Here is a 27,586-nt window from a genome sequence, read left to right on the forward strand (position 1 = left end):
AGATAATGCAAAAAATGCTAGATCAGCCCCTGTCATGTGGTAGGCAGTTAATATATGGCAACTACATTTTTTTTAATGTGAGTGAGTCATGCAGATACCTAGGAAAGGAACCTACTAGGAAGAGGAAACAAACAGTGCAAAGGCCCTGAAGCTGGAGTAAGCTGGACATGGATGAGATCGAGGAACAGCAGGAACCCGGCAGGGTGAGAGTGGAATGAGTCTTGTCTTTAAGACCCAGCATGCCAGGAGCTCATTCAAGAGCCCTCCCAAGTCTGAACTGACACTGCCCACTGGTCTTCATTAGAGGTGAGGATGCTCTGGCTGGGTGGTCAAGTTCCCCATGAAGATTCTTCAGTGGTTCCTAGATTTATAACAGCTGGTGGAGATGATTTCAGAACTCTGAATAGAGAAAGGAAAGGAGGAAAGAAAATAAGAAGAAATAAATATAGGACACTTTGGGTGGTGGCAAGACCATGGATGTCTGGACAGAACTTTGTGAACATGTCATGCTGATTTCTTGGTGCCTCTGCACAAACTGTTCCATCTACAGATGCCCCTTGCTCCCTGCCCCACTCGTGCTGCAGGGCCCAGTCATTCCAACCTGCCCACACACACCTCTAAACTCACATCAGCTGTTCTGCAGTTTGTTTGTTGTGAGTTTCTCTAGGTCAAGAGCAATACCATATTCCCAGGACCTCAAAATAGATATTCCTTTAGTGAATGAGTATGAAATTCTAGGATCACAGAGCTTTCTTGAGAACCTAATTGAGGGCAGTTATTGCAGCCAGTGGAGGGAGCATATACCTGCATGCGTGCTAAATCACTTCAGTCTTGTCCAATTCTGTGTGACCCCCATGGACTGCAGCCCACAAGGCTCCTCTGTCCATGGGATACTCCAGGCAAGAATACTGGAGTGGGTTGCCATGCCCTCCTCCAGGGGATCTTCCCCACCCAGGGATCGAACCCAGGTCTGCTTGGCAGGCGGATTCTTTATTACGGAGCCACCAAGGAAGCCCAGGGAGCATCTATACTGGAGCAAAAACAGTTCTTTTTTTGAGTTATTCTCCTCTCGCACTGCATCTGTGGGAATATACAGTAGGTCTTTGAAACGGGCCATCTGTCCCATTCTCTGTAGGCCTGAGACTTAACATCCTTGATGTGGAGCAGGGCCTCCCAGAGCTGGAATCAACTGAGCACAGCCCTATCTTCATGAAGACTTGGAAAGGTGAGGGATGTGAGGGGGGCAGGGGACAGTTGAGGATCCCATTATTGGTACTAACTGCCTATACAGAAAACCCAAGCAGGAGCTCACATCAGTGCCATTTTTAGGAGCCCAGAGGGATAAGGAAAACTTCATTGGCTTCAGTTATTTATCTTTTGCCATGAGTGTGAGATTTCACCCGTGGTATTTGCTGCTTCATGAGTCCAGGGTTTTTTGTTTGTTTGTTTTTTAGTCCCTAAGTCATGTCAGACTCTTTTGCAACCCCATGGATTGTAGCCCACCAGGCTCCTCTGTCCTTGGGATTTCCCAGGCAAGAATACTGGAGTGGATTGCCATTTCCTTCCCCAGGGCATCTTCCTGATCCAGGAATCAAACCTGTGTCTCCTGCATTGGCAGACAGATTCTTTACCATTGAGCCACCACAGAGTCCAGGGCTTACTCTCAAATGCCCCTGTTATAAAAGGCTGCCTGGCAGGAGTCAGTTACCAATGGAGGTTACATTTTAGTATGAAGAGGCACAAGCTCAGGTGCAACCACAGCCCCACAGCACCCTGAATGCCACTGAAGCCCACTCCCAAGTAGCCCTTGTCATTCACATCTCATGCACTCACAGCACTGCCCCCACCTCTTAGCCATCACACAGAAGCACACCAGCAGCCATTCAAGGTGCCAGCAAGGCAGATGTATTTGTCTGGGGCAACAGGCTGTGAGAAAACAAATCCTTTGTAGAGCAAATGTGGAGAATGCTTATTTAGTTGTTAGACATTTCAAATCATGTTTTCGGTAAAAACTGGCTCCAGGGCAAGAGAAGCTGCATAAAAAATCTTGGAAGCTGAGATGATGAAAGCACAAGAGTGAAATACAGGAGGGTCTGAAACACAGCCCTTTAGACCGAAGGAAAACAAAAGATCTCATTATCTCTCAGGAGAAGGGTCTTAGAAACTAAGAGCAGGGTAAGGAGAATTAATTCTTTTTTTTTTTTTTAATTTTATTTTATTTTTAAACTTTACATAACTGTATTAGTTTTGCCAAATATCACAGAACACCCTTTTGCCGTATTTGATTTGTTTCTATGTATGTGTAATAGCTTTTCAGAAGTTGCTAATTCATCATATTTAATGTACATAGCCTTTCCCACATCTTACAGTGATAGTTTTACTATTCCTACAGATTTCCTTTCCAAGAAGCATCAAAAACTACATTTACTGAGATTACTAAGTGCCAACTGCTTAAACACCCTCATTTCACCTTCACAATAACCCTGCAAGGTCACGAGATGACCCTTCACAGGTTTTCCACTGAAGAAGCTGAGGCTCATCAGCACTGAGTAACTCTCCCCAGATCACCTGGTCCAGAAGTGGCAATATTATCCTAAAATCCAAGTCATCTGGCTGCAGAGTCCCTGTCAGTCCACCTTCTTGTCTCCTGTGTGAATCCTGAACAAAGTGGTCTGGATGAGATTTGGGGAAAGGTTCCAGAGAAAACAGAGAAAAGATTAAACGAGAAGATTTAAAACAGAGAAGATTTAAAAGATTAAACAGAGAAAAGATGCTCTGTTTAATATATACTAAGAGGCAGATGAGGAAATGGAGTCAATCTGCTCCCTCTGGGCTGCACACATTTCCTGTTTTCTGACTTACCTTTTCTGGGGTGTTTGCTTTCCCTGAGTCTCAGCAATACCGAACCTTGTATTGTCTCCCAGACTGTGTGGACAAGACAACAATTAACTGTTCTTACCTCTGTGAGTTCCTTAGTGTCTCCAAATCAAACCTCTTGACAGCTTCTCCCCCCCACCCCACCCCTACCTCTTTCTCTCTCTCTCTCTCCCTCTCTCTCTCTCTCTCTCTCTCTCTCTCACACACACACACACACACACTTCTGCATCCACTTTCAAATTTGTCAAACCAACACTCTTACAGCAGAATATCAGCTCCACACACACACACACACATACTTCTGCATCCACTTTCAAATTTGTCAAACCAACACTCTTACAGTAGAATATCAGCTCTACACTAATTTAGACTTATTTCCAGAGAATGAAATGAACTCTTGATCCAAGTAAGGGTAGACGTAGAATGAATGAGCTGGATGAACAGTGAAGATCTTTGTACCCAAGGCTGTATTCTCATGGTGGAAGACTGAATGACAGATGCATGGTTTTCTCAGGAGCCTCAGGGAACCCCACTTCCAGCACCCTTGATGCTACATGCTGAATGTTTGTGTCCTCCCCAAATCCATATGTTGAAATCCTGATTCCCAATGGTATTAAAGGATGGTAGCTTTGGAGTGATTAGGTTATAAGAGTCTCATGAAGGGGACCAGTGCTCTCAGAGACTCCAGAGAGCTCCTTTGTCCCTTCCACCCTGTGAGGACACAGGGAGAAGATGGTCATCTACAAACCAGGAATTGGCCCTCATTGGACACCAAATCTGTTGACATCTTGGTCTTGGACTTTCCAGTCTTCAGAACGTGAGAAACAAATACTGCTGTTTATAAATGTTCAATCTGTGGTAATTTATTATAGCAGCCCAAACAGACCAAGACATTGCTTGAAAAATACCTATCACCACCCCCAGTGGGCAACACCACGAGTTCTTTTTACAGGAGGCTTTGATGCTATTAAATGCACTTGCCTCTGAAGGCAGCCTGAAGTGGTGGCAAGAAAGCCCATCCCCATCATGGCTGCTGTATGTGACTATGGACTATATGCTCCACAACTCATGCAATGTCATTTACACATTATAATAGTGGTGTGCCAAAGAAACGATGCTTTTGACCTGTGGTGCTCAAGAAGACTCTTGAGAATCTCTTGGACAGCAAGGAGATCAAACCAGTCCATCCTAAAGGAAATCAACCCTAAATACTCATTGGAAGGACTGATGCTAAAGCTGAAGTTCCAATACTTTGGCCACCTGATGCGAAGAACTGACTCATTGAAAAAGACCCTAATGCTGAGAAAGATTGAAGGGAGAATGAGAAGAAGACAGTAGAGATGAAATTGTTGGATGGTATCACGTATTCAATGGATATGATTTTGAGCAAACTCCAGGAGATGATCAGAGACAGGGAAGCCCGGTGCACTGCAGTCCATGGGGTTACAAAGAGTCAGACACAACTTGGCAACTGAAAAACAACAGAGGTGTGTGTGTGTGTGTGTGTGTGTGTGTGTGTGTATGTTGACTATAATTTTTCGGCAGATGGTGGTCAAAGGTCTAGTCTTGGTGCTGCTTGCTCCCAACAGGACAGAACCCAAGTGATGCGACTACCTTGCTGCCCTCACCCCCTGGAGAGGGTGCAAGCATCATGAACGGTGTCTTCTGGGGTCTCTTCCTTCCACCAGGGCTCATGCTCATGCTCCCTGGTGGTTTCAAGCTACCTCCACCACCTCCTTCTGCATCTTGACCAGGACCTGCATCCCACTCTCCAGTAGGAAACCTTGCTTGGGACTCTAGCCCAGGAATTGATGGGCAGTCACAGGGTGGGGAAAAGGGGTTGGAGTGGGTAGTCAAGAGTCAAGGGAGCTCTACCTGTTGACCACTGTAGTCTCTAGCTATTGAGACGCTCTTGCTCCTTAGACTGAATGCCTTCAGTTGCTCTGCCATGGCCCCTAGTGCTCCTGGGCTCCTCTCATCCCCCCAGACTTGGCAGGGCCCTCTTTGGAACCACAGCAGTGACTGGAGCTACTAACATTGCTGGGCTGGGCTTCTGAAAGGCTCTGCCTCCACCACTGTAGGTGCCTCAAATGCTCACTTTGCTTTCTCAGTTCTTATGGCTATCTTTCTCAACAAACTGGGGACCTGATCCAACACTTGAGCCAAAACACATCTGTAGAGCCCCCACACTCCTACCCTGAAACTATCTCACCCTCCAACAATCCCTAGGAGTCCCAGCACATTGGCTCCCTGTCTTTCCAGGGTCATCCTCTGTGAAGCCAGAGTCACTTCTTGGCCACAACTAGGACATCCAGTGTCTGAAAGCTTCATTCTTAGTGTTCTTTATTATCCATGGAGCTTTCTTATAAGTTTTATTTTAATTTTTATAGACAGCAATATACCCTTGGCAGCTTTTGGGGACTCTGCCTAAAACAAGGTCCCTGACAGGTGCCCAGACCTACCAACTCCCTAGGTTGATACAAAGCCAAGCCCCCCACCCCACCCCCACATCTCCTTTGGTGGGGCTTCTGCTTTGTCTCACACACACAGCCCCTGGGCAGATGGAACCTCTGTTCCAATGGGACACAGCCTCAGAGCCTTGGTCAATATAGGTATTGGAAGATTATTATTTACAGCTTCTTAATATCTGCTTTCCATACCCAGCTTCTCAGGAAGCAATAAAATGGGAGACATACTTGCACCTGCCCCAAAGACTCACCTTGCTGCAAACAACGGTTTCTGGTAATTTACGTCCCATGCTCCCAGTAGGGCCAGGCAGAGGTTCCCACAACCCTGTAATTATGCTTCTTGTTCTGAAGGGGTCTGAGGCAGCCCTGTCAGACTGTCTAAAACAGGGCAGTGTATTTATGTGTAAGCAAGCCAGACAGCCAGCGAGGCCAAGCCCACCAACCTGAGAGGGTCAAGGGCTCAATCACAGGAATTAATCCAGGAGCCAGCAGCACTCAGGACAGGCAAGCCATCAATAAAACATCAAAGGCCGGTGCCATTAGAGGAGGCAAAGCAGGATATTTTATTCATGACTGTATTTTGAAGGGGCTTGCTCATGACTCACAAATTATTCATGAGCTTCTTTCTATTTTTAAATGCAAATATACAAGGGTGTTTAAAGGGGCAGAAGTGCTACGCCCTACCTTCGATACCCATCTGGGCTATTTCGGGGAAAGAATATCCTACTCCAGGCACAGAGCCTCTTTCCTTTCAGAGTTCCACCCCACTGCATGGTCATCATTTTTCTCTCCCAAGGGCCTCTCTTGGCCAATCAGAAGGCAGGCCAAGCACCTGCCTCCCAGACCCACCTTTCTGCCACTTGTACCAACAGCTCCTAGCCAATCAGAACCAAAGGCCAGCTGCTGCCATAGGTGCTTCAGGGATCATCTCCTGTGGTGTTGACGAACTGGAGGCAGGATCTGGAGATGAATTCTGAATCTCCCAGGGTGCCTGTTAAAGGTGCAATTCCCTGGGCCTCTCTGACTTTCTAAATCAGTACTTCTCTGATGGAGTCTAGGGATTATCATTCTAAGTAAGTTACCCCAGATGGGAAAACAGTGGCAGACTGTTTTTTTGGGCTCCAAAATCATTGCAGATGGTGACTGCAGCCAAGAAATTAAAATACACTTACTCCTTAGAAGGAGTAAAGTTATGACCAACCTAGACTTCATATTAAAAAGCAGAGACATTATTTTGCCAACAAAGGTCCATTTAGTCAAGGCTACGGTTTTTCCAGTAGTCATGTATGGATGTGAGAGTTGGACTATAAAGAAAGCTGAGTGCCAAAGAATTGATGCTTTTGAACTGTGGTGCTGGAGAAGACTTTTGAAAGTCTCTTGGATTGCAAGGAGATCCAACCAGTCCATCCTAAGGGAAATCAGTCCTGAGTGTTCATTGGAAGGACTGATGTTGAAGCTGAACCTCCATTACTTTGGCCACCTGATGGTAAGAACTGACTCATTTGAAAAGACCCTGATTCTGGGAAAGATTGAAGGCAGAAGGAGAAGAGGACAACAAAGGATGAGATGGTTGGATGGCATCACCGACTCAATGGACATGGGCTTGAGTAAACTCCGGGAGTTGGTGATGGACAGGGAGACCTGGCGTGCTGCAGTCCATGGGGTCACAAAGAGTTGGACACGACTGAGCGACTGAACTGAACTGAAGTGTTTCTTACACAGAGGGCATTTTAAGAAGCACTGAGCTAGTCCACAGGTTGTCCAACCTTAGCATCTATCAGAGTCACCTAGATGACTTGTTAAGACACAGATAACTGAGTCCCAGTCCTGGAGCTCCTGATACAGTAGGTCTAAAGTGGGGTCTGAGAATTTGACTTTTCAACAAACTCCCAGGTGATACTGATGCTGCTGGCCTGGGGACCACACCTGGAGAACCACTGACCTCCTAAAGACTACTGAGGCCAATCATCTGGGTAAAAGAAGAGTCTTACCTAGAAAGTCCCCAGACCCCAGAACTGTAGGCCACTTCCTCCCATCACATCCAAAAAGCTTTCCCACTTTTGAATGTGCTCCCAGAGCCTTCTTGCTAGCCAGAAAATGGCCAGAGCAGAGATAATTTAAATATGATAGCTTTAAGAAGAAATTTGCAGTCTTTCCCTTCCATTCCTCAAGCCAAATTTCACCATACAAATTGCAGAGGCATTTGCTTTATAGAGTACCCTGCCTGCATTTCTTGACCCAATAAATGCCAATTAAGCATTTACAACATATGCACAACGATGGGACAATACAGAGTTGCTATCCTGAAATAAGACAGTATGCAGGGGCTCACAGAATATAGCACACAGGTTCAAATACAAACATAATTTAATGCATTGTGGTTATGGGCAATGGTGATATGAAGGGGAACAGGGAGAGGGACACAGTCAGGAGGAGGGGCAACACTGGAGCTGAGTCTGGAAGGTTGTAAGGAGTCAGCCTGTCAAGAGGAGTGAGGAGAAGGGAAGACCAGCTTATGCTAATGAACAAAGATGAAAAATAGCATTGGTCCAAGGGCAGGGGATGTGGGCTTCTATGGGTCGTCAGTCTGCGTGACAGCATCTTTAACATTTTAGAGTAATTCATTCAGTACTTGGAGAAGATGCAGTGTAGAATAAGAAGGTGGAAGAAGCTAGAAATGGGAAGCTTCCTCAGCTCTCATGTGATGAGCCAGAAAGAAGATAGTGGAGTCATGAGCCTGAGACTGCATGTGACCTTGACCATCAGCCTTCATCACTGCTCCAACTTGAGAGAGTAAGAACTGGGGCTGGCAGATAGGTGGCTGGCAAAGTTTCTGAAGACAGCCAGCAGCTGGCCGTGGGGAAGCCGGGATCCTGATTGGCCTTCAAGAGGGTCCTGCAGACTCACTCACACAAATGGTTTCTTCTACCTCCTGCTTCCAATGTCCAGATTAAATCCACCCTTCAGACCCAGCTTCACCATAGCCTTTCCCAAGAAGACTTCCCTGCTCTCCCATTTAAAAATAAATTCCTCCTCCTGTCCTCTGAGCTCTGGAAGTGTTTGAACTGTGCCCCCCTCATAGCATATAAGACTTCCTTGTGTACTTGCTGTTTCCTCAACTAGACTGATGTTCTTTAGGGCAGATGCCATGGCTTATTGACTCTTGAATCAGACATATAGCACCTGGCATGATGTCTAGCACATAGTCATGTCTCAAAAGATGTTGAAGACATGAAGGGATGAGTTGAATAAATAATTGAATGAAATCATTTCCCAGGATGGCCTCATTCCCAGAAAGGAGCCTAGCCACCATGTGGCTGGAATGGAGATTCAGGAGAAGCTAACTGGTGGTCACTGGGTGATCCTCACAGACAACCAGCTCGGGTAAGGGATGGGGCCTTTACAGAGCCTCCCGTAGGCCAGAGCTGTCCAGCCAGGGCACCCAGCACCCAACCAACAGACGAGGTTACAGAGCCCCAGATCCAACAGAAGCTTACAGAACACTCTGGGCCTGCTCTGCAGATACTTAGCTGTGTGCACTGGGGACTGCAGGCAGTTTGGGGAAATAATTATAACAGGTCAAGGACTCAGCCAAAGCAAAATCAGAATGAAATCATATGGACTGCTGAGGTTAGGAACAACAACAACAAAAAAGATTCTCTGGTCTTTGAAATCCCATCAAAGTAATTAGGAAAGGAAGGTGGAGCTGAGAAGGAGGATGAGAGAAGTAGAGAAAAGTCAGATTCCTGCCCCTGACTTTCAGAAAACTGTGGATCCAGCCTGCCAGACACCCTTCTAGCTCTGCCTTATCAAGCAGCTGAGGGTGACAGGTGTGGGAGAGGCCAGGCGGGTTAACCTGTGTGTATCACTTTTCTTTCTTCGGGTACATATAAAAGCTTGCTTACCCCTGTCTCTCTCCTCCTTGAGGCAGATCCGAAGGGATGGTTTCAAAAGAAAAAATTAAAATCACAATGCCTTGCTCTGGAGTTGCTGGGAACAGGGAACCACTCCAATTATCCACTCACAAAATCAAGGAGTCATGTGTTAAGCAGTGACCATGTTCCCAGGTCTGTGCCAGGCTTAGGCTGTGGGTAAAAGCAGTAAGATTCCTCCCAGGCATCAACAGCTTATCCCGGGGCTGGGGGAGAAAACCAAGGTTTGTGAAAACATTCGAGAAACCATAGGGTAAGCTACAAGTCACTGTCAAGAAGCAGCATGCCAAGGCGAATTGGCAGAGCATCCATCCCAGTGCAAGTGGTAAGCTGGTACACTGTGCAGAAAGAATATAGAAGCAGGGGAACACATGTATACCTGTGGCGGATTCATTTTGATATTTGGCAAATCTAATACAGTTATGTAAAGTTTAAAAATAAAATAAAATTAAAAAAAAAAAAAAAAGAAAGTAGAAAGTTAAAAAAAAAAAAAAAAGAATATAGAAGCAAAAGACTCAATGAAGGCAGATCTGGTTTATATTATCACCATTGCCATAATTAAACAATATCTGTGATAGAATATTCCTCCTCACAGGCAAAGATGACTCCTACCCATATGCCACTAGTCTTAAGATAAAGATTCCCAAGGAAGAGGAGGTTAACGTAGGTTAGAGTAGCTTGGAAAGACTTCTCAGGTGAACAAAATCCGAGATTCTGTGGGAAGAATGTAAATAACAAGGGATATGTATAAGGACTCCAGTCAAGATCCCACAACTCTTGTCTGTTGCATTGAGCAGCATTCCCCCCACCCCACAAAGACTTCCTGTTGGTTGTAGATCAATGAGCTGGTGGAGGAGGAGCCTCTGGTTGAGGCTTGGTGCCCTGGAGCTCCCTGTTGGAATTTAATGGAGAAGGAAGGAGCTTGTCTCTTGGAAGCAGGCCCTGTGGTGTGCCTGAGGCACATGAGATGGTGCAGGCAACATTCTTGGAAAAGAAGTAGGATGTACTAAACAGCTTTGATTGGGGTCCCAGGGCACCAAAATGAAAAGAAATAGAAATGGAATTTTCAGAAATAGAATATGGAATAGACAGCAGAGTTTATTTCCTGGATTCCACAACGCAAGTAACAAAAATTGAGCTCTGGAGAGAATCAGCCCTCTAAGCTCCAGATTGAGGCCTCTGTTCTGGCGACAGTGTTCAGGCTCAGAAGCAGTGTCATTTCTCAGCAGGGGGAGCTGAGAGGCGGCTCCAAGGATCTGAAGGAAGGAGAGGGATGAGTTTATGTGTATAGGTTCAGGTGCAGAATTCAGCTCAGTGGGTAGAAATTATAGGGAGGCAGATTTCAACCCAACATTAGCCTGATGTTTTCTTGCCATTAAAGATGTCTCCTGCTAGGGTACACAGCTTGAGAGGTGGCTGGCCCCCAGTCACTGCACGTGATCAAAAAGTAGCTGGACAACTCACTGAGGGATTGTAGGAAACCTTGGAGTTTGATTCTAAACGTGATTTCACCCTTCCTACCATCTTGTTGGGGCTTCTCCTTTGCTCTTGGACGTGGGATATCATTTTTTGGTGGAATCAAACATTCTTCTGTCAATGTTTGTTCAGCAGCAAATTGCAATTTCGGAGTTCTCATAGGAGAAGATGAACACATATCCTTCTACTCTGCCATCTTCCAGATGTTCACGCTGGATTTAGAAAAGGCAGAGGAACCAGAGATCAAATTGCCAACATCCACTGGATCATAGAAAAAGCAAGAGAGTTCCAGAAATACATCTACTTCTGCTTCATTGACTACTCCAAAGCCTTTAACTATGTGGATCACAATAAACTGTGGAAAATTCTTAAAGAGATGGGACCCTTACCTTCCTCCAGAGAAATCTGTATGCAGGGCAAGAAGAAACAGTTAAAACAGAACAAGGAACAACATAATGGCTCCAAATTGGGAAAGGAGTACATAATGGCTGCATATTGTCACCCTGCTTATTTAACTTATATGCAGAGTACATAATGCAAAATGCTGGGCTAGATGAAGCACAAGTTGGGATCAAGATTGCCAGAAGAAATATCAATAACCTCTGATATGCAGACGACACCACTCATTGCAGAAAGCGAAGAGGAATTAAAGAGCCCTTTGATGAAAGTGAAAGAGGAGAGTGAAAAAGCTGGCTTAAACCTCAAGATTCAAAAAATGAAAATCATGGCATCTGGTCCCACCACTTCATAGCAGATAGATGGGGAAACAATGGAAACAGTGACAGACTTTATTTTCTTGGGCTCCAAAATCACTGCAGATGGTGACTGCAGCCATGAAATTAAAAGATGCTTGCTCCTTGGAAGAAAATCTATGACCAACCTAGACAGCATATTAAAAAGCAGAGACATTACTTTGCCGACAAAGATTCATATAGTCAAAGCTGTGGTTTTTCCAGAGTCATATATGGATGTGAGAGCTGAACTATAAAGAAAGCTGAGCACCAAAGAATTGATGCTTTTGAACTATGGTGTTGGAGAAGACTCTTGAGAACCCCTTGGACTGCAAGATCAAGCTAGTCAATCCTAAAGGAAATCAACTGTGAATATTCATTGGAAGGACTGATGCTGAAGCTGAAACTCCAATACTTTGGCCACCTGATGGGAAGAATTGACTCATTGGAAAAGACCCTGATGTTGGGAAAAATTGAAGACAGGAGAAGGGGATGACAGAGGATGATATGGTTGGATGGCCTCACCGACTCGATGGACATGAGTTTGAGCAAGCTCCTAGAGTTGGTGATGGACAGGAAAGCCTGGCATGCTGCAGTCCGTGGGGTCATAAAGAGTGGGTCACGACTGAGCAACTGAACTGAACTGAACAAACTGAACAGGATGCCTTGGGGAATATTCCAGCAAGTGTGATGGGTCTTGAGGACCACTGGAAGGGGCCTCTTTAAGTTTGAGATTCCGTGATTTTGAGTCCCTTCTTTGGCAAAGCTCTTGGACTTAAATCGTGCTACCCAATATCCAGACTCACCCAAATATGGAATAACAATGACCATCTCCAGGGACACACCCTCCCTATTAGCCTGGTGGAGCCCAACAAACCATTCCTAGAGGGAGACAGGAAAACCACAAAGTCTTCTGTTTATGAACAGTCAGGGTCAGTTAAGAGAGCACTGGCCTAAGACCCAGGAGACAGGTTCTGCTCTGAAACCTCATTAACTAACTATGGAATCTTGGGCAAATCTCTTCTGGGACCTTGCTCTCCTTATCTATTAAACAAAAGTTTTTCAAAGATGCCCTCAGGCTCTCCCCAGCTCAAATCAAATCTCTTATCCTCTTCACACCAAACTCAGAAAATGAAAACAACCACCTAAGAATCATCTCCACCTTCTTACCCACCTTCCTCTAAAGCAGGGGTCCCCAACCTCCTGGATCTACTATCTGTTGATCTGAGGAGGAGCTGATGTAATAATAATAGAAATAAAGTGCACAAAAAATGTAATGCATTTGAATCATCCCCAAACTATCTCCCCTCACCCTGCCATACAAAACCAGTCCCTATGCCAAAATCGTTGGGGACTATTGATTTAAAGCCTCACCCCCTGCCTCCTCCTTCGGTCAAATGGGAAAGTATCTTCACGCCTCTCTAATGTCAACTTTTCTGCTGTGCTCTGAACCCTCCATCCACAGCAGCACTTTGGTACTGAGATTATCTCTCACTGTCCTGCATTAACAACTTAACCCTCCCTACTAGATGATTCCCATCAGCACACACACAGGCCAAAATAGCTACAAAGTACATCCTCTGGACCTTCTTCAGACCACAGTTTAAAGAAATATACCCCCATGTAAGCATTTGTGGCACAATCAGGGAAAAGTGAACTCCTACTAAATGCTTGCTAATATTAAAAATTTTTTTTCTTATTTTTTAAGTGTGATAGTGGTATTGCAATTACGATTTTTTTTTAAAGTGCTTTCCTTTCAAATAACCTGGAGGGCAGGAGGAGCAGGTAGAGTTATGAATGAAATAATATTGAATATTTTGAAAGGACATGAGGGTATGTCATACTATTTTCTCCACGTTTATATATGTCTGAAATTTTCCAGAATAAAAGTTATAAATGATAAACAAAGGACAAGGCACTCAGCAGATTTCACGCCAATCATGCTGGAGTCTTACCAGGGTTCCAGGTATCTGGCAGAGAGGCGAGGTAGGTGAGCTTTGTGGCCAAGAGGACTCATCCCCCAAAAGGCCAGGCCAGCAGGCAGAGAAACAGAGGTGGTGAGTCCCAGGCTCCAGGTCTAAAGCCCTGAGACTGCAGGATCTCCAGACCCCCAACAGGAGGAGCAGTCAGGTCTGGTGATGAAATGTCCAACCAGGAGGCCTCAGTTAGCCTGCCCAGCTCTCAATCCACCTGATGGCCTAGGATAGTCCCATTTATGCAGTGATTTATTTGTACTTATAATGCTCTTCATGTGCTTTATCTCACTTCATCTTCACCATCCCTTTGAGATTGTTCTCATTCACCTCTATTTTGGTGAGGAAACACAGACTCCGAGTGGAAAAGAGACTTGCCCAGGGTTATTCAGCTGGCAAGAGGCAGAGATAGGACTTGAGCACAAGTCTCTACAAAAGTCATGTTCTTTCCCTGGCTCCTCACTGCGAATTCTTTGGGGATAGAAACTTTTTTAAACATGTTTAATCTTTGAATTCCCACATGCAAGAATCAATCTGAGAGCATCATAAGAGTTCAGTAAATATTTTCTGAAAGAATGAATGGGTGTGAGCTGTGCCCCATGTTTGTTGTAGATGCCTCTTCCCTCAGACAAGTGTTTACACAGCCTTATGTTTACACAGCCTTATGTTACAGATGGAGAAGGCGATGGCAACCCACTCCAGTACTCTTGCCTGGAAAATCCCATGGATGGAGGAGCCTGGTGGGCTGCAGTCCATGGGGTTGCGGACAGTCAGACATGACTGAGTGACTTCACTTTCACTTTTCACTTTCATGCATTGGAGAAGGAAATGGCAACCCACTCCAGTGTTCTTGCCTGGAGAATCCCAGGGACAGGGGAGCCTGCCATCTACGAGGTCGCACAGAGTCGGACATGACTAAAGCAACTTAGCAGCAGCAGCATGTTACAGATACAAATGAGTGTGTTTGCTCTCTCCCTAAGTGGACCATAAATTCCCCAGTGTTAGAAGGGGCCTTCCTCATTCCTGTGGTCCCTACCAGACATGGGCCAAGAGGCAGTCTGGGTAAATGGTTACAAAAAGAAGGACAAAGATTCCTCAGCATGGTTAGTTCAGTTTAGTCGCTCAGTCCTGTCCAACTCTCTGCGACCCGATGAATCACAGCACACCTGGCCTCCCTGTCCATCACCAACTCCCGGAGTTCACTGAGACTTACGTCCATTGAGTCAGTGATGCCATCCAGCCATCTCATCCTCTGTCATCACCTTCTCCTCCTGCCCCCAATCCCTCCCACCATCAGAGTCTTTTCCAATGAGGTGGCCAAAGTACTGGAGTTTCAGCTTCAGCATCATTCCCTCCAAAGAAATCCCAGGAGAAGACAGTAAATTTTTTATTTTCTCTCTCAGTGGAAGATTACAGTTTTGTTTCACAGAATAAATAGAGCCATAATTTATTATTCACATACTGATATCTTAAACTGTTGACATATATCCCTTTTGTGACTTTCATAAATTATTTCCTCTCTATCACTGAAAAGTCAAATTGGGATGTTGGCAACCACACCCCCCTCTCCATCTCTCCACTGGCTACACGCATCTCAGGGTAGACAAGAATGATTCTCCATGGAATAACATTAGAATTCTCAGAGCCCGTCAATGGGTTGGCAGAGGCTAAATGGATATCCAGATTAACCGAGAATTCCAAGTGCCATGGCTCTGGCAAACGGCAAGGGTTGGCACTCTTGGGCACATTCTGAACAGAATTGATGGGTTACCAGGAAGTAGGGAGGGAGGGATGGGGAAATGCAAGGTTTAATTTCTTTCCCTGGCACCTTGCCAGCCGGATATAACAGCAGTTGCTAATATATTTCAAACAGTAAGTTTCATGCTATGCTGGTGATGTAAAAGCTGGGTTTTTGTCAAACCCTGGGAAGCCAAAATGGTGAATTGTGAGTGAAAGCCTAGGACTGGCATGGTCCGGGTGGGCATGTCCACGGGCCCTGACCCCAGCAGCTCCAGCTGGGAGCAGCTCTTTGCCAGCCCTGGCCCAAGGTCCTCCTGCCTGGAGGGAAGTGTCAGAGTGTCTGCCAGGAGCAGCATGTCTCTGAAACCACCAGGCATTTTGAGTCAGCCCTGAAAACTCCTAGGGATTTTGGAAAAAAAAAAAAAAACAAAAGGGCTCAGAAGCAAATAGGCACAGAGCAATCAAGGTTTTTAATAAGCAATGACCTCTCTGTGCACCTCTGACCCATTCCTGGCACATCTGTGGTGTCTTTCCAGGATGTGGGTGGCCCCACCAGGACTTGGTTGATTTGATGGAGACGATGACCAAGCAGGCTGGGCTGACATCTAAGCAAATCAATCTAAGGCACTTCTCTTCCTCCCCCACTAAGACCTAGGGGAAATGTTCCCATAAACTCCTTAATACCACTGAAGAAGGAACCTAAGATAAGATGGAGTCAAGGTCAATGGAGAATCCCTCAGATTAGCATCTAATCTTGCCCTTGTGGAAACTATGCCAGGTTCCTGGGGAGAAAAGGGCAGTGATTCAAAGTGATGCAAATGAAGGTTTCCAGCACTGGAGGCACTGAGAGGTCTGATGACATTGACAGAAAGAGACTGTGTTCCTACCTCGCACTTCCCTTGTAATGAGGAGCAGAACAGTGGCAGGAAAGGCCATTCAGTGAACAGAAGCCAGAGCCATTACTATCAGCCTTCATTCGATCCAATCCTAACCTCAGTGCTACTTATCACCAACCCTAACTGAACAGTCATGGGCCCAGGATCCACTGCAATCCATATTAAAAGGCCTTTCTGGATTTTAGTTCTGGATCTCTTTGCTCCGGCAAAGAAGACATCACTGCATGTGTAAAACATGCAATGTGGGGCACCCCCTGGTATGTAGAAGTTGCCCTGGACCCTTATTAATGCATAGATCTAGAGCTACCACCATTTGCCAGGAGGTGCCCCTCAAATCAATTACATCAAACAGATGTTGAAATGTACCCTGTGCTCAGTCTCAGTATGATGTCATTATTGTATGAAAGTCCCAACTTCAAAGTAACAACAGCAACCTTTGGGGGACCACATGGGTTCACACATATGGTTCCACTCCAGGGTCCCTGCCTCTGGGTCCCAGGGTATCAGAACTAGACCTGAATGCAAAACACACTGGGCCTGCATTTTCTTGGGGAGAGAATTCATTGCTTTCAGCAGATTTTCCAAAGGCAATGTGTCTGTAAAAGTTGAAAATCACTGATGTGCAGGCAGAAACTGCGCATCAGTGCAGTTTACACTGATTGTAACAGTTTACACTGTTTGTAAACCAAGTTTACTTGGTTAACAAACAAGCCCAAGGGTCTGGCAGCCCTTCCCAAGTACAGATTGATGCTATGACCTTACATATGGAAGATAAACAAATCAGAAGTTCCCTAGATTTTTACTGCTTTTATAATTTAAGGAAACTACTAAACCTAATCTTCTCACAAGAAATTCCCAGGGTTTGTTTATTGGCCAGTTTATTACAAAGCCTTGTGACTTCACATTTAAATTGCAAATAGCTCTTTTGTGTGGACATTTGATTTGATCTTCAAAAGTCCATGATATTTTTCCACGCTTTTTGGTGGGATTGGTGGCTCCCATCCAGAAATCAATCAGTATACTTGAAATATAATAGATAACAGATAAGTATAATAGTATAATAGGTAAGTAACTAATTTGGTTAAGTGAAAAAAAATGAATAAGTGAATTTGAAGATAGATTTCTTACTGCACTGTAACAACACACATTCAGATGTCTTCAATTATAATGCTTAAGAACTTTCCTTTTATAACATTAAATACTCGTTGTTTTGTGCCTAAGTCATGTTCAACTCTTTTGTAACCCATGGACTGTACGTGCTAGGCTCCTCTGTCTGTGGAATTTTCCAGGCAAGAATACTGGAGCGGATTGCCATTTCCTTCTCCAGGGGTTCTTTCCAACCCAGGGATCGAACCTGTGTCTCCTGCTTGGCAGGAGGATTCTTCACCACTGAGCCACCTGGGAAGCCCATATTCATCATTTATTCATTCATTCCACAAATATTTGTTCAATAACTCACTTAATTCCTGACCAAAAATTCCATGATAATAGGAAGCCTAGAACTACGTCATATTCATCTTTGTGTCTTCCACATTTTCTGGTATATATGAAAGCTCAATAAGTATTTGTTTGGTAAACATAGGAATTCTACTTATCTTTCTTCTTTTTTCCCCCAAGGAAATGCCAAACACATTTAAGCTAAGAATCTGATTTATGTACCCAGTTCTGAAATAACAGTAAATCATCAACAGATAGGATGCCTTGGTGGCCCCTTGGATATTCATAGCACAGACTTGCAAAATTGTAGCAACACATTCATATGTTACTTCAACACATATCTATTAAGCACCCATCACTATGTACACACCAAGGATACACAGGTAAGCCTGATCTCTGCCAGATGATACATAATTTCAGAAATCTTAATTGATTGTGGGAGAAGGTAAGGGGAGATTAAGAGGCGTGACTGAGGGAAGAGGTGAGGAAAGCCAGGCCAAGTTCCTGCAAACATTCTCAAACTGTGATGTGTAACTGAGATTTAAAAAAACTGAAAGGGACTGAGGGCCAGGCAAAGAGGCAGAGCTGGAGGTGTCACAGGACTCACCCAGGAAAACTCTAGCTCTGGCTGAAAAATCTTCCATCCCCAGCTCTTCAATGAAGACACCTAGAGTCAAAAATCCCCTCCACCCTTGGGTCTATTGAAGGCCTAAGAATAGTTTGAAATGAAGAGATAAAACATCCTGATCCGATTTCACCTCTACCTGCCTCTCCTTTTCTTTCTCAACAATAAGATCCATGGTGAACGATGAGAATGGGCTTGACAGGGGGAATTTTCTTTGAAGAGGAAAAAGTATGTGTGAGGCCTGAAGGTAAGAGATAACTGGTCCATTAGAGGAACTGACAGAAACTCAATAAGGGGAGTGGGTGATGAGGCTAGAGAGGCAGGCAGGGGAAAAGTCTGCACAGCTCTGTGGTCTGTGCAAGGAATTTGTCCCAAATCCCAAGAACAAAGGAGTTGGGCTTGAGAGGGATGTGACATCACTCACATTTGTACTTTTAAAATATCTTCCTGGCTGCAGAGATTCCATCAGGAAGCACTTGTCCAGCTGAGTAATGATGGTGACCCAGGCTGGGTCATGGCAAATGTTAAGAAGTAAATGAATTCAGGAAATGTTTAGGAGCTAGAATCCAAAGAGCCTAATGATTCTTAGAGCACAGACTGAGCTCTTGCTATATAACAGGCATAAAGCATCTTATTTAATTCTAACTCCGTGGATTGTCTCTATCGTTAGCTCCATTTCTAAAGAAGAAATGGAGACATCAAGTGGAGGAAATTGCAAAAGACCGCCCACTTTGTCAATGGCTGGTCTAAGATGCAGGCCTACACACAAGCTCCCATCCTCCTACCCTTCCCTCTTAATCCTCATGCCCTCCCATTCGGGTGTCTGGATGGAGCAAAAGTGAGAAATCGTGGTGCTAATGTCAAAGTTCAGGTTCTCTGTACACTATTGCCAAATTGAGTCTCAGAGACAGAGATTTGGGTGAAGTAGAAAATGATAGTTTTTTTACTATACTCCTAGGCAAAGGTGACCACATTGGGCTAATGTTCTTGAAACTGTATGTCCTTCCTTGGAGATGGCTTGGTGTTGAGGTAAGTAGGTGTCAGCATTATCAACCTTCAGGTCCAACTGGTCTGGGGTTTATTGCTATGAGCAGCAGACCAACAGTAACTTCTCCCACCTGGAGGGTTGGGGGGAGGGGGGGTGGTCTCAGCATCTGTAAGTAGCTCAAAGATATTATTGTATGTATTTGTTGATGGGGAATAGGACCTTACCCCAAGGCTGCTCTTGATTGTTTGTTTCTCCCTGGTCTCACAACTAGTTAACAACTTCTAGTTAACAACTGCGTGAATCTGCCCGTTTGAACTCAGAAAAGGTCATGGAGGCTTAATGAAGGCTGTTTCCTATAATCTAAGAAATGAGGGACACGGAACGGCTTTGTGCCTAGGAGGCTCACAGGGCCCTTGTGTGCATCAGTGACATTTATGGAGGTGGAAAACATAAAAGGATTCACGAATTTGGGTGGGAATAAAGTTACGTGTTCAGTTTTCAGCATGCTTGTGAGATCTCCAAATGGAAACAAGCAGTAAGCAGGCTGGACTCAGGACACAGGTTTGGTGGTAGGCAAAGTAAACACACAGATGAGACTCATCAGCACATCAGCTACGATTACACTTCATAGGCTTCCTCCCTGAGAATGATGTTGAGTGTGGGAGCAAACTCAACACCTTCAAAGTGCAGAGGGAATGAGAAAATGCCAGTAGTAATGAGCCTGATTTGGTCAGGGCTCTGGGACCTCCTGGAATGTGTCCTAGTAAGCTCATCCATCTCTGCGCCTGGGTCTTGCCCATTAGCACTCAAAGGGTGTGTTGTCAGGCCCCAGGCACTACGGAAGCTCAGCCTTCTAGCCATTGGCGCCTGCTTTGCAACAATGCCAGGGAGCTGCTTTAATACTGATTAACAACTCCTTTTATTAATTTTTTTTTACAAATTTAGTCATTTTAATTGGAGACTAATTACTTTACAATAGTGTAGTGGTTTTGCCATACATTAGTCACATTTCCACACTGCCTGCCAAACAGTAACAGACAGGTAATGTACTGTGTCATTAGCACATCCCTGTCTATTTAAAAACCTCCAGAGAAACAAGCAGATGAGCCTTGGAGTTAGCTCAGCGGTGGTATTATTGCTTGGCTAATTATAAACAGCATTCTCAGAACTCTAGAAAACATGAAGCGGGGCACAGTCCCTATCTGCCCTGAGGAGCCAGGAGTAGCTGCTGAAACATACCAACTCAACACCCAACACACGGGGAGTTAAAATGGGATAAGACAGCGTGGCACAGCTGTGGATCCAGAAATAGGGCACAGTGTGTCAGTCCAGGGACCCTCTTCTGGTGTTTGACCTTTTGTCTCCTCCCCCCATGAATCAGGGCTGGCCTGGTGTGGCCAGTAGAATGCAGCAGAAGTGCATGATTTTCAAGGCTCCAGTCTTTCCTGATGATGAATAACACTGCAGGTTCCACTTTGGTCTCTTGCGTAGCTCACTCAGACCGTGGTCATGCTCACCACATTGTGAAGACACACAAGCAGCCCTGTGAAGAGGCGCATGTGCTCTGGGAATTCAGACCCCCTGCCAACAGCCAGTCAGCACCAACTTGCCAGTCATGTAAGTGAGACATTTGATGTTCCAGCCTCAGTCAAGCCTTCAGATGATGTGGCCACAGCTGACATCTAACCGGAACTTTATAAAAAACCACCAAGCTAGAGGCACCCAACCAAGCTAGTCTCAAATTCCCTACCAACAATAACTGCTAGAGATAATAAATAAATATTATTGTCTCAAGTCACTGAGTTTTTATGTGATTTGTTACATTGACTAACTCAGTTGATTAGAACTGGGTCCAGGGTAGGGAAAGAATATCAACTGAACCCCCACTCTGTCTCAGGAACTTATATATATGATCTCATTTAATCCTCACAGCATCCTAATGAGATAGATATCAGTTCTATTTTATAGATGAAAAATACCAAGGCACCAAGTATAAAAGATTGCAAAGCTTGCCCACGCCGTCCCATAGCTGGAAAATGCAGAACCAGGGTTTGAACCCTGACTTGCCTACCTTCAAAGCTTCAGCTGTTTTTATCACCATCTTCTTCTGTCCTTGAAAATAAGCAGCCTCAGACTCTGGCTCTAGCTCTGCCACTGAATATCTCAGTGATTTGGGGAAATTTTTCATTCCCCTAGGCTCATTTTCTCTCCTGTAAAGTGGGAGAATCAGTCTTTAGCCTCTGAAGTCTCAGCACTAATATTCTTTGACCCTCTGGTCCCATATCACTACATCTACCCTCCTTCTAGGACAGGTTGTTCTCAAAGACTTCCCTCTGGCTCTTCCCCATCTCCTTGAAGAGTTGGCTTCAATTGTAGCAAAAGGGTCTTAAGTTAGACTTAAGAAATCTTTGGGAGTTCTAAGAAACCCAAGTTACCAAGAAAACACAAGAAATTTGCTTCCCTGAGACTTTTCAAAACAATGTAAATAACAGTCTGTCTAGGAACTCTTAAACTACCTGGACAAATTAGAAAGAAATGAAGCTAAGTTTAAGAGAAACCAGGTAATGAGCTTTTAGTCATTTCTATCTTGCACATACTATCTTCAGGAGAACTATGGAATGAATAAATAAATAATGGTCCTTTTCCCTTGTGTCAGTGGAAATGAGCTGGTGTGACATGAGCAAGTTATTTAACCATTCTGAGCCTCAATTTCCTTATCTGTAAATAGTAACTGATTCAAAAGGATTGTAATAATTATAAAACACAATGATGCATATTAAGCCCTAAGCAGAATCTCTGGAAGATAGAGTGCTGTTGGTTGTTGCTGAGTTGCTCAGTCATGTCCAACTCTTTGCGACCCCATGGACTGCAGCATTCCAGGCTTCCCTGTCCTTCACCACCTCCTGGAGCATGCTCAAACTCATGTCAATTGAGTCAGTGACGCCGTCTGACTATCTCATCCTCTGTCATCCACTTCTCCTCCTGCCTTCAATCTTTCCCAGCACCAGGGTCTTTTCTAATGAGTTGGCTTTTTGCATCAAGTGGCCAAAGTATTGAAGTTTCAATTTCAGCATCAGTCCTTCCAATGAATATTCAGAATTGATTTCATTTAGGATTGACTGGTTTGATTTCCTTTCAGTCCAAGGGACTCTCAAGAGAAAGTGGAATAGAACTAGAGGAATCAACCTTCCTGACTTCAGACTATACTACAGAGCTACAGTCATCAAGACAGTATGGTACTGCCTCAAAGACAGAAATATAGATCAATGGAACAAAATAGAAAGCTCAGAGATAAATCCATGCACCTATGGACACATTATCTTTGACAAAGGAGACAAAAATATACAATGGAGAAAAAACAATCTCTAACAAGTGAGACTGGGAAAACTGGTCAACCACCTATAAAAGAATGAAACTAGAACTCTTTCTAACACCATACACAAAATTAAACACAACATGGATTAAAGATCTAAATGTAAGACCAGAAAGTATAAAACTCTTAGAGGAAAACACAAGCAGAACCCTCTTTAGCATAAACCACCACAAGATCTTCTATGGCCCACCTCCCAGAGTAATGGAAATAAAAATAAAAATAAGCAAATGGGACCTAATTAACCTTAAAAGCTTTTGCACAATGAAGGAAACTATAAGCAAGATGAAAAGGCAACCTTCAGAATGGGAGAAAATAATAGCAAATGAAACAACTGACAAAGAATTAATCTCCAAAATATACAAGCAGCTAAAGCAGCTCATACCATAAAAATGAACAACCCAATCACAAAGTGGGCCAAAGAACTAAACAGACATTTCTCCAAAGCAGACATACAGATGGATAATAAACACATGAAAAGATGCTCAGCATCACTCATTATTCAAGAAATGCAAATCAAAACATGAGGTATCATCTCACACTGGTCAGAATGCTGCTGCGGCTGCTGCATCGCTTTGGTCGTGTCCGACTCTGTGCGAATGGCCACCATCAAAAAGTCTACAAATAATAAATGCTGGAGAGCATGTGGAGAAAAGGGAGCTCTCTTATACTTTTGATGGGAATGCAAACTGGTACAGCCACTATGGAGAACAGTGTGGAGATTCTTTAAAAAACTGGAAATAGAACTGCCATATGACCTAGCAATCCCACTGCTGGGCATACACATCAAGGAAACCAGAATTGAAAGAAACCCCAATGTTCATCACAGCACTGTTTACAATAGCTAGGACATGGAAGCAACCTAGATGTCTATCAGCAGATGAATGGGTAAGGAAGTTGTGGTAGATGTACACAATGGAATATTACTAAGCTACAACAAAGAATGCATTTGAGTCAGTTCTAATGAGGTGGATGAAACTGGAATCTATTATACAGAGTGAAGTTAGTCAGAAAGAGAAATACCAATACAGTATATTAAAAGATGGTAACAATGATCCTATATGCAGGGCAGCAAAAGACACACAGATGTAAAGAACAGACTTTTGGACTCTGTGGGAGAAGGTGAGGGTGGGATGATTTGAGAGAATAGCATTGAAACATGTATATTAACATATGTAAAATAGATGACCAGTGCAAGTTTGATGCATGAAGCAGGGCCCTCAAAGCCAGTGCTCGGGGACAACTCTGAGGGATGGGGTGGGCAGGGAGTTGGGAGGGGGGTTCATAATGGGGAGACATATGTACATCCATCACTGATTCATGTCAATGTATGGCAAAAAAAAACCCACAATATTGTAAAGTAACTATCCTCCAATAAAAATAAATTAATTATTTTTTTTAAAAAAAGAGAGACTCTCAAGAGTCTTCTCCAACACCACAGCAAAAAGGCAACAATTTTTCAGCACTCAGCCTTCTTTATGGTCCAACTCTCATATCCATGCATGACTAATGCAAAAACCATAGCTTTGACTATATGGACTTTTGTTGACAAAGTCTCTGCTTTTTAATATTCTGTCCAGGTTTGTCATAGCTTTTCTTCCAAGAAGCAAGTGTCTTTTGATTTTGTGGCTACAGTCACCATCTGCAGTAATTTTGGAGCTGAAGAAAATAAAGTCTGTCACTGCTTCCATTGTTTCCCCATCTATTAGCCATGAAGTGATGGGACCGATTGCCATGATCTTCGTTTTTTGAATGTTGAGTTGTAAGCCAGATTTTTCACTCTCCTCTTTCACCTTCATCAAGAGGCTCTTTGGTTCCCCTTCACTTTCTGCCATAAGGGTGGTGTCATCTGCATATCTGAGGTTATTGATAATTCTCCCAGCAATCTTGATTTACGCTTGTGCTTCATCTAGCCCAGCATTTCACATGATGTACTCTGCATAGAAGTTAAATAAGCAGGGTGAAAATGCACAGCCTTGACATATTCCTTTCCTAATTTAGAACCAGTCCATTGTTCCATGTCTAGTTCTAACTATTGCTTCTTGACCTGCATAAAGATTTCTCAGGAGGCAGGCGAATCGGTCCAGTATGCCCATCTCTTGAAGAATTTTCCAGTTTGTGTGATCCACACAGTCAAAGGCTTTAGCATTGTCAATGAAGCAGAAGCAGATGTTTTTCTGGAATTCTATTGCTTTTTCTATGATCCAACTGATAGTGGCAATTTGATCTCTGGTTCCTCTGCCTTTTCTAAAACCAGCTTGAACATCTGGAAGTTCACGATTCACATACTGTTGAAGCCTGGCTTGGAGAATTTTGAACATTACTTTGTTAGCATGTAAAATGAGTGCATTGTGCAGTTTGAACATCCTTCAGCATTGCTCTTTGGGGTTAGAATGAAAGCTGACTTTTTCCAGTCCTGTGGTCACTGCTGAGTTTTCCAAATTTGCTGGTATATTGAGTGCAGCACTTTCACAGCATCATCTTTCAGGACTTGAAATAGCTCAACAGGAATTTCATCACCTCATCCACACCATTTCTGTCCTTTATTGTGCCCATCTTTGCATGAAATGTTCCCTTGGTATCTCTAATTTTCTTGAGGAGATCTCCAGTCTTTCCCATTCTATTTTTTTCCTCTATTCTTTGTATTGGTCACTTAGGAAGGCTTTCTTATTTCTCCTTGCTATTCTTTGGAATTCTGCATTCAGAAGGGTATATCTTTCCTATTCTCCTTTGCCTTTCACTTCTCTTATTTTCTCAGTAAGTCCTCTTCAGACAATCATTTTGCCTTTCTTTTTCTTGAGGATGGTCTTGATCACTGCCCCCTGTACAATGTCATGAACCTCCATCCATACATTTTCAGGCACTCTCAGATCTAATCCCTTGAATCTACTTCTCACTTCCACTGTATAATCGTAAGGGATTTGACTTAGGTCATACTGAATGGTCTAGTGGTTTTCCCTGCTGCTGCTGCTGCTGCTGCTAAGTCACTTCAGTCATGTCCGACTCTGTGTGACCCCATAGACAGCAGCCCACCAGGCTCCCTTGTCCCTGGGATTCTCCAGGCAAGAACACTGGAGTGGGTTGCCATTTCCTCCAAAGCATGAAAGTGAAAAGTGAAAGTAAAGTCACTCAGTCATGTCCAACTCTTAGCAACCCCATGGACTGCAGCCTTCCAGGCTCCTCCGTCCATGGGATTTTCCAGGCAAGAGTACTGGAGTGGGGTGCCATTGCCTTCTCCGAGTGGTTTTCCCTACTTTCTTCAATTTAAGTCTGAATTTTGAAATAAGGAGTTCATGATCTGAGCCATAGTCAGCTGCTGCCAGTCTTGTTTTTGCTGACTGTATAGAGCTTCTCCATATTTGGCTGCAAAGAATATAATCAATCTTATTTTGGTATTGACCATCTGGTGATGTCTATGTGCAGTCGTCTCTTGTGTTGTTGGAAGAGTGTGTTTGCTTTAACCAGTGTGTTCTCTTGGCAAAACTTGGTTAGCCTTTTCCCTGCTTCATTTTGTATTCCAAGGCCAAATTTGCCTGTTACTCAAGTTAACACTTGACTTACTACTTTTCCATTCCAGTCCCCTATGATGAAAAGGACATTCTTTTTTTGGTGTTAGTTCTAGAAGGTCTTGTAGGTCTTCATAGACCCATTCAACTTCAGCTTCTTTGGCATTAGTGGCTTGGGCATAGACTTTGATTATTGTGATATTGGATAGATTGTGCTCAATAGCATGTATACAATGGAATATTACTCAGCTCAGTTGTATCCGATTCTTTGCAACCCCATGGACTGTGTAGCCCACCAGATTCTCCTGTCCATAGAATTCTCCAGGCAAGAGTACTGGAGTGGGTAGCCATTCCTGATCCACGGATCGAACCTGTGTCTTCTGCATTGCAGGCAGATTCTTCATCATTGATCCACAAGGGAAGGCCCATTAAAAGAATGAAATAATCCACTTGTAGCAACATGGATGGATCTGGATACTATTGCATCAATATTAAGTGAAGTTAGACAGAGAGAAACAAATATGTGAAATCACTTATATGTGAAACCTAAAAAAGATGATACAAATGAACTTATTTACAAAACAGAAACAGACCCACAGACTTAGAGAATGAATTTATTTTTACCAGTGGGAAGGAATAGATAGGTAGTTTGGGATTGACATGTATACACTGCTATATTTTAAATAGATAACCAACAGGGAGCTACTGTATAGCACAGGGAACTCTGCTCAATATTCTATAATAGCCTAAATGGGGAAAGAATTTGAAAAAGAAAAGATATATGTTTATGTATAACTCAATCACTTTGCTGTACATCTGAAACTAACACAACTTTATTAATCAAGTATACTCCAGTATAAAATAAATATTTTTAAAAAAGAATGACTATATTAATTCAACAAAGATGAAGAATACTCTGCTATTGACAGTTGGAATGTGGGTTCTTTCTGTTCCTATGAACCCTTGAAAAGCACTGGCATGTGTGGAAGGGGAGTGAATTTTGGAAGGAGAAGACCAGATGTAGACATAACAATGCCTCTCACCTCTCAAGATGCTTAATCTTTGCTTTGGCAGCCCCTCTCCACTGGAGCTCTCTAGCTCCAACCCTCACTTTTGCCATGTTTCACCCCCAGACTCCACCAATGTACTTAAGTGACACCCACTGCTATCAAGAAAAAGGTAGTTGCCCCACTTCTGTCTATTTCCATCCTCTCCTGGATCTCGGTTTGGTGATTCTGCCCTATCCTGTTTGTTCTCCAGTATTTTCAGATGACTTCTTCCCTTCCTTCTCCTTCCCTGCCTTCCTCCCTTCCTTTCTTATTTCCATCCTTCCTTCTTTCTATCCTCTCTGCCTTTATATACTCATATCAGGCCTCATGAAAAGGAAGCAGACACAGGACACAGCAGGCTCCCAGTTGACTGGGAGCGACATTAATACAGAAGAGTCACAGATGTCAGTCTGTAAATTAAATTTGTGTATGAGGTGTCTCTGGTATAAACTAATCATTGTAATCCAGTGTAATAATAAGGGTTAAAATAAAATAAGTAGAAGCACAGACGAGGGGAT

At 43.8% G+C, this 27,586-nt stretch overlaps 2 long non-coding RNA genes across 2 annotated transcripts; both read left to right on the forward strand.

The window, feature by feature from the left end:
- The first annotated feature begins 860 nt into the window (after positions 1 to 860).
- Positions 861 to 3,063, forward strand: LOC129656567 (uncharacterized). Its single transcript, XR_008716392.1, has 2 exons — positions 861 to 1,225; positions 2,393 to 3,063. It is a non-coding gene; the product is annotated as an uncharacterized LOC129656567 (long non-coding RNA).
- A 15,217-nt stretch (positions 3,064 to 18,280) lies between these two features.
- Positions 18,281 to 20,928, forward strand: LOC129656566 (uncharacterized). Its single transcript, XR_008716391.1, has 3 exons — positions 18,281 to 18,402; positions 19,114 to 19,184; positions 20,525 to 20,928. It is a non-coding gene; the product is annotated as an uncharacterized LOC129656566 (long non-coding RNA).
- The last annotated feature ends 6,658 nt before the right edge of the window (positions 20,929 to 27,586 follow it).

Source organism: Bubalus kerabau, chromosome 6, assembly GCF_029407905.1.
Source record: "Bubalus kerabau isolate K-KA32 ecotype Philippines breed swamp buffalo chromosome 6, PCC_UOA_SB_1v2, whole genome shotgun sequence".
NCBI lineage: Eukaryota > Metazoa > Chordata > Mammalia > Artiodactyla > Bovidae > Bubalus > Bubalus kerabau.